General features: G+C 34.6%; 1 protein-coding gene across 1 annotated transcript in view; it reads left to right on the top strand.

The window, feature by feature from the left end:
- The window catches only part of LOC115441266 (homeotic protein ultrabithorax), a 134,664-nt gene that overhangs the window by 71,674 nt on the left and 48,362 nt on the right, over positions 1–14,628 (top strand). The window lies entirely within an intron of this gene.

The following is a 14,628-nucleotide window of genomic DNA, read 5'->3' as shown; positions in this document are numbered from 1 at the left end:
TCGTTTACAAATCTTTTACGATTATTTAAAAGAATTCGAGCAGATGTTAATTAATTGCACCGAATACTCGTTTTAATTACACAAATGCATATCACTCAGAAATGTATGGGGGTAAGCCGAGTCGGGTCGGTATGCGACAATGGCGGAATTACTTACGATCTTTAGTTCACAAACAGTTGAATCGAAGAATTTCCTGCTTAATTATTCAACACCCCACTCCCCGCCATAAATACTTATTTGGTCACCTCGGCCACTGGCTATCCTCTAAATTCCAGTAGATCTTCCCACCTATACCCCTCCTTAATTAAGTCCATACTGGGTACAACAACAATGGCCGGCGACCGATTCGCGCCAAGATATTCAAATATGTCTAAGGCCACTATTATATTGCGTACATTTATCGGAATACGCTCTTTGGTGTAATGATAAACTTGTTTATTAAATTCTATTTAGTTTAATATATTAAAAATGAACGTAATATTTTAAATTTATTATTAAATTTGAATTCATTTTAATGTTTAAAGTGAAAATTGACGAAAAATTATTAAATTTGATTATTTAAAGTTGTTTTATTATAACTTTAATTTTAATAAATTGAAGACAAGAAGATTCAAGACGTTTTTGAAATTAAAAATATGGTGATCATTAATTAATATTAATATGAAAATAGCATTATAAATAAACAGAATTAATTAATGCGATAAATCAATTTAATTATAATAATGATTTTATTGATTCGTGTTTAAAATGGTATTTATGATCGAATGTGACCCTTGAATATGTCAACTCTCTAATAAATAATTAATAATCGATACCTAAAAATAAATAGGTATAGAATAAAACACAAAATTTATATACAAAACATATCTTAACTATTAATATCTGTGTTGAATTTGCACCTTAATTAGTACGAAATTAATTCCAAAACGCTTTATTAAGGTAAAATTTATAGACGAACACGTATTTCTATAGTATTTTTCGAAGACCACGCAAAGTATAAATTAAAATCAAACAACTGAAACGTAGACGTTATTCTGTCGACACTACTAAGATCCGAAATGGGACATCGGTTCCGCCCTACGGCGTCTCACGCAACTGTAAGAAACTTTTAAAATACGTCGCATTCATTTATTCACGTAACGTTCCGACTTTTTATTATAACACCGCAATTTAAATTTGTTTTTATTTTTAAAATGTTTAACTAACGACTGCAGTGCTGAGGTCTCGGGTTCGATCTCCGGGTCGGGCAAAGCGATATCAGGTTTTCCTAGTCAGTCCAGAGTTTAGAATTTCCGATATATTATACAAAGTAGGTGCACTAGTTGCGCCTACCTACTGCTTCGGTGATAATGGCGTGAATGTACGAATTCAACTTCCTGTAACAAATAAAATAACCCTAAAAGATCCGACAATACATAATAGTAGCAAAATTGAAACCGTTTCAGCCGGCTTTGGTTTCCAGAACTAACTGTTTATAACAACGTGAGTAGATAAAGTCGTTCGATCGTCGATAATGCCTATCGGAGTACCTTTAAAGGTCGCTCTAACAATATGTTATGTACTTACCGTAGTTGCTATTTTTATGGCCCTTCCATTTCAGGTCTGCAAACTCTTTTGTGACTCCAGATGTTTATCTGTTATAACGGTGTTTATTGTGTTATAATTTATATTCTTATTGATTCTATAAAATTTATTTGAAATTCACATTTAAATTTATTATAAATTCGATACAGTGATCAACAAAAGTTGTTTATTTTTTAATAAAAGTATAAAAATATTCCCACAAAAAATTATTTAAACTAGATAATCAATTTATTGTATTCGTTAAAATTCAGACCATTCTGAGGCATCGAAGACGAGTGAAGTTGCGTATAAATAAAATATTTTTATAAAGTGTGTTGCAATATAAAGAAGGGCAGATGCACTTGCGAAATAAAAAAGGAAAGGTAAAACGCGACATGGCTCTTGATTAATACTTTAAAGGAAACTTGCGCTGCGGACCGAACTAGGCAGTCGGCGAGAGCCTTAAACCCCACATACCGCGCAATACAAACACATACTACTGCTTATAGAGGGTGTGATGTTATCATATTATTTATTGTTTTATGCCATTTCAACATTATTATAATTGTCTTATTTTAAATTAAAAAAAAAAACATAATATTTATGTACTGAATGCAATAAGTGATCATAATGTAACAAATATTTTAGTTTATTTTTAAATATTTAAAATTCGAATTAATGCGAATCAAACTGGCCATAAAGGCAAAACACAGTCAGGTGATGATCAGATCGTTCAAAGAAATACTCCAGTTTTACATATGGCGGAGGTTAAAGTAAAGATACTCCCAAGAATTGCCGCATAAATTGGCCCGTTCGTGATGCAATGCCTCGTTGAATATGTATAGGTGCGCTCCCTTCCGTACTTCTCATTTTACTAATAGATTTCTCTTTGATTAAATTTGTATACGTTTTATTCATAAGCGACTATTGTTATCTTGTGGCCATTTAAATCACGACTCTCCCGCGGTCATATCGATCTAGTTATCTATCGCATTAAGATACACACGTTAATATATCACGTTTTTAATGAATTTATTTATCAAAATATTTAGTGCCGAGCGTTATTTACGTAGACTATGTGACGTGACCACATTTTATGTATAAAGGCAGTCAATTTAAATTATTGAATTAAAGAGGAACTACTTCGAAACGCTCGTAGAATTTATAAGTCGCATGAAAAACTTTGAATGTAGTGACACGAACTTAACTGCACGCTAGAGGGACCGATATTTCTCGAACGTACCAACAGACTGCTACGTAAATGGTATACAAGCAGTATATTACGAGAAAATGAAGATGCACCTTAAGTATTATTTAATTACATGTCAATTTTGAGTGCGGTGTTCGATAAGTGTGGAGATACCTAAAGTCACATTTAAATTATTCGTTGTCTCGAAATATTTATGACCGGTAACCCTTTGGCATTTGGCGTCCGAACACTGGACGTACAAGGAAGAATCAGATATTTATAATGGCTTTATTAAGACAAGCTATCGAGTGAGCTCACGCCCGCTTATTATAATAATTTAGACGATTGCCTAAAGCACGCGGTGAATGAATGAAGTCATCACAATATGTAGATCTAAAATCATTTTTGAAACATTTTGCTTTCGATTTTATTATAGTGGAATAACAACTTTGTCTTACGTTAATATAGTTAGTAAAGCTTTATGCCTTTATTTAATCTGAATGTTTGTTAATTGAATGTATTATTTAAATCACTTTTCAAGTATTCCTGAGGGAAGATGACGCGATAATACATAGTTAACAAATCATAGCAGCGTTGGTATGCAAAAATGCAAGAAGATTCCGTGACGCGGAGCTATGGCGGTGGGCCGTTCATGTTTATAATGTGTTTATACTTTTTGCCGGCCGGCTGTACACGTGAGCATGCCTCTCCAAACCATATCATGAGTAGAAAATTAAAATATAAATTGCCATTTATTTACTCCGGTAACTAAATTAAAAAATCCAACGATTCTTGAACTGATAAATTATAATCATGAAACCTTAATTAACAGCATCTACTTAACATTGCTCAAGTTCTAAAAGAGTCACTAATCTCACGAATGGTAGTATTTATGGACGCCTTACCTCATTGGAGACATTAAAACTTTCCAAGCCATAACCGCTGTAACTCTTACTCTCATTGTTCATTCAGAGTGCGTATATTGGAGTTGAAATTTGTACGCGGCGCTGAAAAAGTGTCAATTCATCATAGTAAAGCCCCGGGCTCGAGACCGAAGTCCCGTATATAAATCTCACTTCCATACTTTCGCGTAGGGAAAACGACTGCTTTATGAGATCCTTAAGGCTGTATGGATTTGGGAAAATATTTCCTCTGCGTGCTGGCCCCCGACAAATGAAGGAGCATTGGGCACATTAGAATGTGTGAAAGGGCCTATACGCGTTTTATTGTTATGCGAAGCAATTCGTTTAAAAGCTAGTGTGGTACGGTGGTATTCCAAGTGCTTTTTGCTAATATTTATTAAGTGAAAGCACCTCATAGGGTTAGGGTACGAAAAAAACTGACTTAATGTTTATACGAGTTCGCAAATTGGCCGTAAATCTTGAAAGGTTTTAGTATTTTTACTGAGAGTAGGCTGAATTTACGGACACCTACGTGAGGCTATTTAAATTAATGGCGGGGTAGCTGAAATACATGATACTATAACAAAACAATATACACCGGTAGTATTGCATAATTGAAATGGGCGTAAGTATTCATTTATATTCATGCCTAACCGCATAAATAGCGAGCGCGCGCGCGTGAGTGCAGCGCCCGCGCACACTGGGCGCGCCTCATTAGAACAAGCGCCCTTCCCCTGCGCCTGCGCTCCCGCCTTGCGCTCTTACGCCCGTTTATCCAGACCAGACGACATTTCCATTGCCAACACACAAAATAGATGTTTTAGAAGAGCCGCTGCAAACAGTAGAGATTCTTCTCAGATAAATTTTATTGTGTGCTAATACTATCGTACTATCTAGCCACATATTTCACATACGATACGTCGACATTATAATTTACTCCACTCGTAATGTAAATATAAGTTTAAATATGCAAGAATATTAAATGTATAAGATGTGAGAAAAAATCTTGGAGCACAATCGTGTTCCAAATACGGAGCATCAGCAGGTTTCGTGACCGATGTGATATGAATTGAATTAATTATGAGGAGCGCAGGACTGGTTCACGAACTTCTACAAGAAATGCATGGAAGCCTGCAAAATAAGACGATTAAAGAAACTTTTACCATAATCTGCGAACTGTCCATTACGTATAAAGTGAATAGAATCGAATGCATACGACAAAATAATGCATACAGGTGTCGCGCGATCGAGCGCCCCTTGCAGTAGCCGCTGATGGAAATTAAATAGAGGCAGCACTCCTTAAGCCTGGTATTGAAGCGTTAGACACGGCCGATGCATCGATAGCGCGCTACACATCCCCAATTACGATTTATTCAGACTGCAAAAGGGCATTGGTAATGAATGACGTGCCGAGCGGATGCCTTTTTGTCGCACAAATCGAAAACCAATTATTTCTGAAAGTAACTAAGATTCCAATCGAGAGAGACGTAGACGGGCGGGTCGTAAATCTACGCGAGTATTTGCAGCGCGCTCGGAATATGAATTATTCTTGGTGATTGTTCTTGCGGTCGCGTCATGGTTCATACATGAAGCGCGAACTAGTTTTTCGAAGTCCCACTCGTCCTCGGCTCGTAAATAAAATCGTATTCGCAAAATGTTAAATTTCTGTGGAGACTTTTTACCTCCGAAGTCTTCAAGAGACTTATTAACTTATAATTTTGTAGTGGTTATAATTACATGTGTAATCAGGGGCAGGATTGGTGGTCCACTTGTACTCGAAGGTTCTCGGGCAACGGTGCTTCCGAGATAACTCAAATTTGTTTGGGTGAATTTTTCGAAACTGTTTTTTATCAATCTGGTTGGCTGGTAATTGGTCGAGCGGGCTACGAGTCCGCGAGCCATAATTGACGGTGCTATCATTCTGAACTTTTCGCTTGGACATTCGAGGAAATTCTTAATTGGTTCACCTTTTGTAGCTTACCGTAATATCGCCTTTATAATAACACGATCAATTTTAGCAGATCGTTCTATTTAATTACCCGCTTGATTTTAACATTAACGATTCTTGCATTTGGCGAGATAAATTTATGTAAGAAAGTTAAATTCTTAATAAATATTTGATTTATTTCAGGCAATAAATTACATTCACAATCGTTTTTCTTCAGTTCTAAACTGAATCGCCATTAATAAGGCATTGTGTTTCTTATTGGCGTACAATTAAAGGGTCCTTAAGGTGACCGTGCCATCCCAAAGGCGGGTAAAAAGCTTACATTCAGCGAATACTAAACGAGTGGAGCTCCTCTGAAATTCTGCAAGGAAAAAAATTCCGAGCGATACTTATCAAGTGTTTGAAATGACACAACCGGATTCCGGCCCTTTCGATATGTACGTTTTTCCGTAAGGAAATAAAACTGACGAATTTCTCAATAAAAGAGAGATGACCGGCGTGTCGTCACGTACTTGGCGGGGGCTCAGGGAGTATTTGGAGCGGTGCAGCAAAAACTATTCAGGGGCCATTATTATGGCATTTTTGTCGTCTGACGGGGCTCGAGTGGTCGCGGCCATTACAATGCGGGTGTGGTGGGGGCGGTATGCGGTGTAGCAGCGCTGCTGCCCCCCGGCCCGCGCGCACCCTCCGCCGCCCCGCCGCCCGTCTTGCCCGCGCCGCGCCGCACACCAGCGCCATCCATCTTCGATATGCACATAAAGCGAACTGGTTCCGTAACGGCAGACCCACATTCCCGCTGCTTTTAAATTTATTTATCTCTTTATTAATTCTCCACTTGAATTTTAATGTTTTGTGAGAAATATTTCGTCGCGTAAAAATTCAATGTTATCTTAAGATTCAGTGGCTTAAAGTATGCCGATTGTTTTTCTTCAAGGGTTTAAATGCCTCAAGTATGCATTTCGGACACGTTATCCTTTACAAGCTATTTACATCTTTATTATATTTAGTTTGTATAGATAATACGGGTTTTATACAATTGCACTTCATTTATTCCTCTTGAGTTTTGGGAAATTAACACTGAAACGCAAGATTACTTACGTATCGTATGATAGAGTAGATTCACTGTGGTAGAGTTTGAAAAAAAAATGATATAAATGGTACAGAAGAAAGGGCATGTAGCTCTTAATTAAGATGGTCATCTGTTCATTTCAGGTATTCATTCACATTGAAAACCGCTCCACACTATAGCGTTTACATATTTTACGGCGTCTGTAAGCTTTTCGAAAACATATTAAAATATAAAAAAATTATAATTGACTGATGTTCATCATATCGTTCATCGTTCACAATATATGAAACTTATAAACTTGATTCTCGACTTCATTATAAGTCTACTCGTATACAAACTCAATTAAAATCACCTGCTGTAAGACTTTACAATGGGATCGATAGTGCGTGTAACATAAACCATGGGGCGGGTTCGCGTGGAATGATCCTAATGAAGTGACAGCACTAACTTGGACACGTCTTGTTTCTTAATTTTATGTATATGTTCCGGTGTAGAGCAAGGTTAGACTGTTTGCGAAATGTCCGGTGGTCCTTCGAGCCGGATGTTAAGAGTTCTATAATGTAAATTAAAGTTTTGTCGCTTTTACATAATATGTCAATTCACTTAGCATATTGACTTTACCGATATGACAAAAAAAATTAAACAAAAGTATGTTTTTATATTGTTGCTTTTGTATTAGTTTCTATATAAAAATGATGATCATAATTTATTAGTATTTGAAAGTGTAAAAAAATAATTATTGTCGCAGCAGTGAACAAAGAATTGAAAACACAACACATTCTATAAGTAATACTGATAAAGTCCAGACATTTTACAGAAACTCCTGTCCAATATACTTGCGACATTGAGTAACGTCGTTTAGGTCAGTTATTAACTCATTCTATTCAATTGAGTTATGGAAAAATTATTATTGAATACGTCAACATTATGTCATATTACCATTGCTAATCGCTTTGTATTGTCGTCTAATGATGTGCTTTATTTTTATGACTTCAGTTTATGTATATTTACACCTTTAAAGTATTTAATTATCACGTATTGTACAAGTCGTAGGAATTTATTAAGTGGGCTTATTTTAACGTTAATTATTATATGTATATCATTTTTTACTAGTTCCTTTTTGATACTGATCTATCCTAGGTAAACGTGGTTTGCTGCTTTACCTGCGTGAAAATCTTTTGCCGCTACAATGATTTTTAAAACCCGATTATCTGCCATGGGGACCAATTAATGAGTAAAAGTAGCCCACGTGTTAATCCAGGGCATAGTTTAAATGTCATCCAAATCCGTCCAGCTGTTTCAGCGTTTATTTCCAACAAACATACAAACATTCTTATAAACTTTCGCATTTATAATATTAATAAGATAATATAAAATTCCATACTTAAACGATATAGAAAAAGAACACATAAATATATACATCAATGCCCTTAAAATACAACTTATTTCAATTTTAATATGTATCAAAGTGTAGTAAAATGAATGGAAAACTCAAACAAACATTTCCTAATCATACACAGCTCACCACAATTCCCACATATTTGAATTTAACTTACAAGTAAATAAAACGCCTTCGCCCCTACGAGGTGACTTCACAGAGCGACGTATTTACGATGCGCAAGCCTCTGGGGATGGACTGATAGATAGCCCTCTATTAAGCTTTTACTAAATATATTAACCAATTAGATAATGGTGCGTCGTAAGGGCTTGTAGCGGTAAACTCAAGAATTGCGACTTGCGACTGGGTTAGTCAATTCGAAATTTAAATCTGAGTTCAAATGCTAAAAACAAAAGTCATCAAATTATTGAAAATAACACTTTATATGATTGGTTGGATAACTTAATATCAAGAGATCTAGCTGCCCGAAGTCCGGCTTATGGAATAAAAGAATTCAGTGTTCCCACTTGGTTGGAAATGCTTGTTCAATGGCTTGTTGAGTGGTACGGTAATTTTGAACTTAGTTTTCTATACATTCAATTAAATGAACATGACGTTCGCTTTTTCGTTCACGCAAACAAAATTTGTACAATTTTTAACTATGTAATTAAACTTGAGTTATAAGATGCAGTTTACGTTGAATATTTGTTACCAGCATATCTTCACGCATTACGAATTGTTGATACTTATAAATATACCAAGCATAAAACAAAATAATGACTCATTAGAATCACAATTGACTAATCATCAAATCAAATCAGCAATTTCAATAAACACCGACACAATCTTGCGTATCTAATATCTATGGCCGTCTAAATTGGTGTCCAGTTAGTCTAATTTGCAATAGCGCCTTTGTGTTAATTGATCTCTGGGCGCTGTTCGTTACTATAATTGTCTATAAATTGTTCTGTACATAGATCTCTGCATCAAATTACTGCGCGTGTGAACGTTCGATTTGATATACGGATTAAGCGTAAAGTTGTCTAAATTGGATCTAGTTAATGGTGTTTGTTTGGTTTGTAGATAATTAACTTAGCGATATATTATGAAAAGTATTTCTTTATTGATTAGTTAAGAAAATATAATTATATATTTTTTTACAGTAGTCTACTCGATTTCAGTGTATTTTTCAAACACTATTACTACATACACATATAACACAACAAAACGATGTTGCTCTCAAACATATCCATACGTTATCAATTACTACGGGAGCTAAGAATATCTTCAATAAAGTATGAGCTCAATCCACAACAGACTAATAATTCATTCAATCTCGTTATTGTTGGCATGAACAAACTTCAACAATTTTGGTAAATTCAGTCGCGCCTTTTTTAAACTGAAAGACATAGTAATCTCTCGAACATACATACATGTTCGAGAACGTGAAGCACGCACTAATTAACGTTCTACGTGAAACTTTGTCGTGCAACTCCACCAATCAACAAAGATCTCCGGCAGTTAATATATCTTCCCCTCTTTCATCTCACACAACACCTTCATGAAGGGAGACAAGGGTCTAAATACTCTGGTTACCTTGTAATTGCGTGTCTAACGTTCCCTGCGCGTAACATGGCCTTTTATTAGGTGGAAATTCTGTATACGGCACAACATTCGAGCGAGAAACTTATGAACTACACTCAGCTTGATTTATATTACAATCTTTGCTACATTTTTGAAACAGTATTCAAATGATTCCTTTTAACAAGCTTACTAACTTTGTAGATACAGTATTACAGCATTTATCACATGTCGATTGCAGAATTTATGCGAGCTTTATGCTTTATTCGCCCAAGTTTCAAAGAAACCAATTAAAATTGAGTTTATATAACTAAATACGCATTCGAACTGTTCGTATAAAAAACGATACCAAAACACTTTATCATTTTATTACAACTGGAAAGATGTCAAACAAGTTTAAGTTTTGGTAAACAAACAAAAACATGTAGACACGATGCGTTAGAAGACGCAATAAAAATTTCACAATGTCAATAAAATTTACATCGATGAATAAAAATCATCCGCACCGCCTGGAAACGTTTAAAATCGTTTTCGTATTCAATTTTTTACATGGCTATATCCAATTGATTTCTTCATATGATTCGTTGATTCATGGAGCGTGTTTAGTTCAATGAGGTTTGATACAGTGTTATTATTATGACAAGACATCGTAAATGTCTGCATTAGTGCTATATTATTGTTGATGGTCCGTTTGCACGTATTCTCTAGTACATTAGTTACACACTGCTGTTCCTAAAGTAATACCTTCATGTAAACATGGTGCGTAATAGATTGCTCAGTCTGAATTATGTTTTATGATTTCCAAAATGTATTGAAGTGTTGATAAATATATGTTTAATCGCTCAAATAATTCATGGACTAAAGTTAAAATGTTTTGAACTTCTACTGGAATGATTACAAATTCACTGGCACAAAGTCTAAAGTAATAAAACATAAACAATTCCCTTTACAAAGTTTGCTTTTGATTTCTTACAGCAGTCGTAATTTAAAATGCAAATACTTTAGAGACATTCTTTTTCCAGTGCCAGCGGTCTGTGAAAGCTCTATCTAGACGTTATAGTGTACATACTGTGTCCTCAGCATTGTTCGCTAACAAGCCAGGCTAACCGCGCCTTGGCACGACAACCGATCTTACTTATAAGTACAAACTTCTCATGTCGGAATAATTAAAGAATTTTACTTCATTCTAGATTATTGATTAATATGTCGTATTGCCTAAGTTAAGTTATGGCGAATGAAATGTATCAATGGCGTAAGTTTATAATTATTTGGTATAGATACAAATGTCCATTTTTTATAAAAATATCAAACGTAACTTATACAGACTGTGATTTTAAGAAATCTTTGATGACTGTAAATCTAGTAAGAAATATGAATATAGACCATTTATACATATTGAAAGTATATGTTTACAACTTTATATTACGTTTTCAATGTAAACCGAATTACCTATAAACAACAATAACTGAAAGATGAATGGATCATAAAATCCATCTTTTCTTTCAAGTTTTAAGTACATTCAAACCGCATTTACGACACATGGCCAACTCAAGTCAGAGCATTACTCAAAATACAGTTAACTTTCTTTCCAGAAACAGTTTTGTACCGAACAATAGACGAACAATATCGAATGTTAGAAAGCTGACCGTTTGTGCAACTTTCTCCCTTTATCCTTTGGACAAAGGTAAATAAACATTAAATGTATTGTGTTCTTTTTATGAATTTTGAGATAATACATCGGTCATCTTTTATTACGGTAACTTTCTAATTTTTTATGTGTGTTTTGGTTACGCAAATCGCTCGAACTAAATAGTTTTATGGCCCTTATGAATAACGTTTTAGTGTGAAGAAATGTTTGAATACATTTTTAAAGAAATCATGCCTTCGAACTATCTTTATGATAATAAAAATATATATTTTTTTATTGATCAGTACAAGATTTTTGAAAAGAATATATTCGTTAAACATCAGTCGGAAATACGAAATTTCGTACAAATATTTTTCCAGTTTCCACTAATTGCTTGTCGGCAATTGTTTTACAATACAGAATAGCGTCGTACATCTCAACAGATAAGCATCTAGATACATAGTTAGGTATTAAATTGTCCTGCAGCGACATTTACGAGCATATTGGCGGCATGCAGGGTGCAACATGCTAACGCTATCAGTTACCCCGTCCATGGCTAATTCACTGTGACAAATTAACAACGGCTAAATTCGGGCCCTCGAGTTTAGTTGCCTACTTGGTGCGCATATGTTATATTAGTTGTTTGCTCGAGAATTATGCTTTCGAATTCATCTGGATATTAATTTGGTAGCGTCGTAGTCTCCTATTCTTTATATGAATCACCTGGATCAGAATGATACTGTATTAAACAAAACCAAAGGATCTGACAGTTGCGATTTAATGTGTTCGTTGGTCTTTTGAGGCAATTGCTTCCTCTCTTATTATCTCATCCTTTATAAAACTAAATAATGAGATGAACAACCCCCTCGATTAATAATAAGCGTCATTATCACCATAAAAGGTAGCAACACGATTAGAATTATGCGCTACGTATCACTGAACTATAGGTATATAGGTACATATGTTAGGTCGTAGTTCTATAACTGCTATAAAATTTACTCTGCTTTTTACTGTTTATTTTGCATACAAAGTTTTAAACGTAACACCAATAGAAACGATAGTACTGATCGATACACCCTACCGATAAACAGAAAAGTTGTTCATACTCACAAGTTTCCGTGTTGAACATTGAGACATTGACATTGGTGTTTCAATTCGTGTCACATATGTCTGAACAGCTGTGCAGGGCAGGGAACAGGCTGTTCCTTGTTACTACTGGGACTTTATATGAATCTGGGTTGGTGTTAGTGTTAGATGTTAGAGCATTAGTTGTATATTGTACTTTAATAATGGCTTCATAAGTTTTAGAATTCTGAGGCACAGTGGGATGAATTATTTAGTATTTTAAAAATAGAACAATAAGACCACGTTCCTTTAAATTAGTAGTTTATTTATAAAAATACTTGGAATATTTCTATTCACTATTTAGGTTCTTTTTCATTACACGAACCCCGACAATTTTGTGTAATTACGCTATCTGAACAATTAAAGACGGAACCTAAATAGTCGATGTAAATAAAATATATTCTCCAATTAACTTAACTAACAGAATAGAAATGTTCGTATAAAGCATTCTGAAACAGGGCGTTATCCCTGAGTAAAGCTACGCTCGACTGTACTTGTGTATTGTGGGCTAGGGTTGCCACACGCGACTTTTTCCGCAACTTCTGAAATTACCTATAAATAGGTCAATTTTAGAACAATTTTGCAATATTTCATAGTGTACTTATGATGGCGTGACTAATTTTGTGACGTTGGCAAAACTTTGAAATGTGAAAATAAATAAGTGGTAGATTGAGTTTGACTTTACCTTCAGTCATAAGCATTGCCTGCAGCTCGGTTATTTAATGTTTGAAATGTAATTTTTTACACATAAATTCACCACAAATGTAAAATTGTTCCTTCATACCTGCAAACTATACTTTAGCCTTATTATAATTATACGATGAATTTGTACTTGAATATAAAGATAATTAACAGTAATGGAATTAAGTTTAACTACCGTTAACGTAATAATAATTCATACATAAATCCACCGCTTTTTTAGACAGTCTCCAATTTTTATATGTATACTTCATCATCAGATGACGATGACCTCACTATACCTTTCAAAATATTTAAGCGATTTTTTTCAATACAATCTCTGCAAAAATAACACAATTGAAATCATTATCAATCAATGGGTGTTGTTGGCAACCCTAGTAGGTCTCAGACAAGAATATCGCGACATTGCGACTTGAAGCAACTTTGTACTTAGTCTAAACCGGATACAGTCTGAGTGTATACTCTAAACCATTTATCGATGAAGGAGTTTGCGTGAGTCGTGCTTTTCGTTATGTCCGCCGTCCTATGCCAATAGAGATTGTTTATCTTTTTAATTTACTTGGTCATTCGTGTAACTGAGCGGTATTGTGACAATACTTTTTAATTATTGTTTAAGAGTATGGTCGATATATATATATATTTTAATCATTTGTGGCTGCTTAAATGTATGCTTACCAAATATATGATTGGTTTATAAATAATATAGATTATCAATTAATACAGTTGTGAGATAGATGATTGGCAGCAAATAAAAATCAAAAACGGTCCCTATATACTTAAAAACACGCTCTATTTTACCTTGATAGTCAAAATCACAAAACCATACAATTTTTAGAACAGAACGTTACCATTTGCAAATATGCTTTGTAATATTTGTATCGTGAATACAGCATCAATAAAGCCTGCTATACACGTAGCAGGGGTTAAAACGGGCCGGCTTGATGTAGAGCGCGGTTGAAGCCAATATTTTATGCGGAGCATTGTTTACAAGCTCTGCTGAATCATACAACTACATAGATATAATAAATTTTATTTCTTATTAGACGGTGTAACAGTATGAAAGGTTTTATTTCATTAATGCTTTATTGTTAATGATTTTCGTCTTCAAAGTCTGAGGGTAAAATGACTGGTTATTTATTTTCTTTATATAATTAATACTTCCTCATTATTGTAATCTTTTTTAAGAATGTAAATTATTTTGGGTTGAAATATTTCCTATATTATTAATTAAATGTGAGTCGTGGTATATAAGAACGTGAATGAGGTTTTTTCCAGAAGAGGGCTGTAAAGTATGCAAGTACAGTATAATCCGTTTATTATGACTCTGCCTATATTGACCAACCTCTTATTATGACGTAATTACACTACGAAGTTTGGTTTTCATATAAGATTCTTTATAAAAAAGTCGGATATAATGACTTCCCTTACAGTGACATGTCGCTTATTGTGACCCCTTTTAATAAATTATGTCCGGTTATAATGACCGACATGATTCTTTACGCCTTCGGTAATGTTCGTTGATGCCCGACGACGTTCGGCACGTGGCT

The sequence above is a fragment of the Manduca sexta genome, chromosome 21 (assembly GCF_014839805.1).
Source record: "Manduca sexta isolate Smith_Timp_Sample1 chromosome 21, JHU_Msex_v1.0, whole genome shotgun sequence".
NCBI lineage: Eukaryota > Metazoa > Arthropoda > Insecta > Lepidoptera > Sphingidae > Manduca > Manduca sexta.
This window is presented reverse-complemented; position numbering and strand designations above follow the sequence as displayed.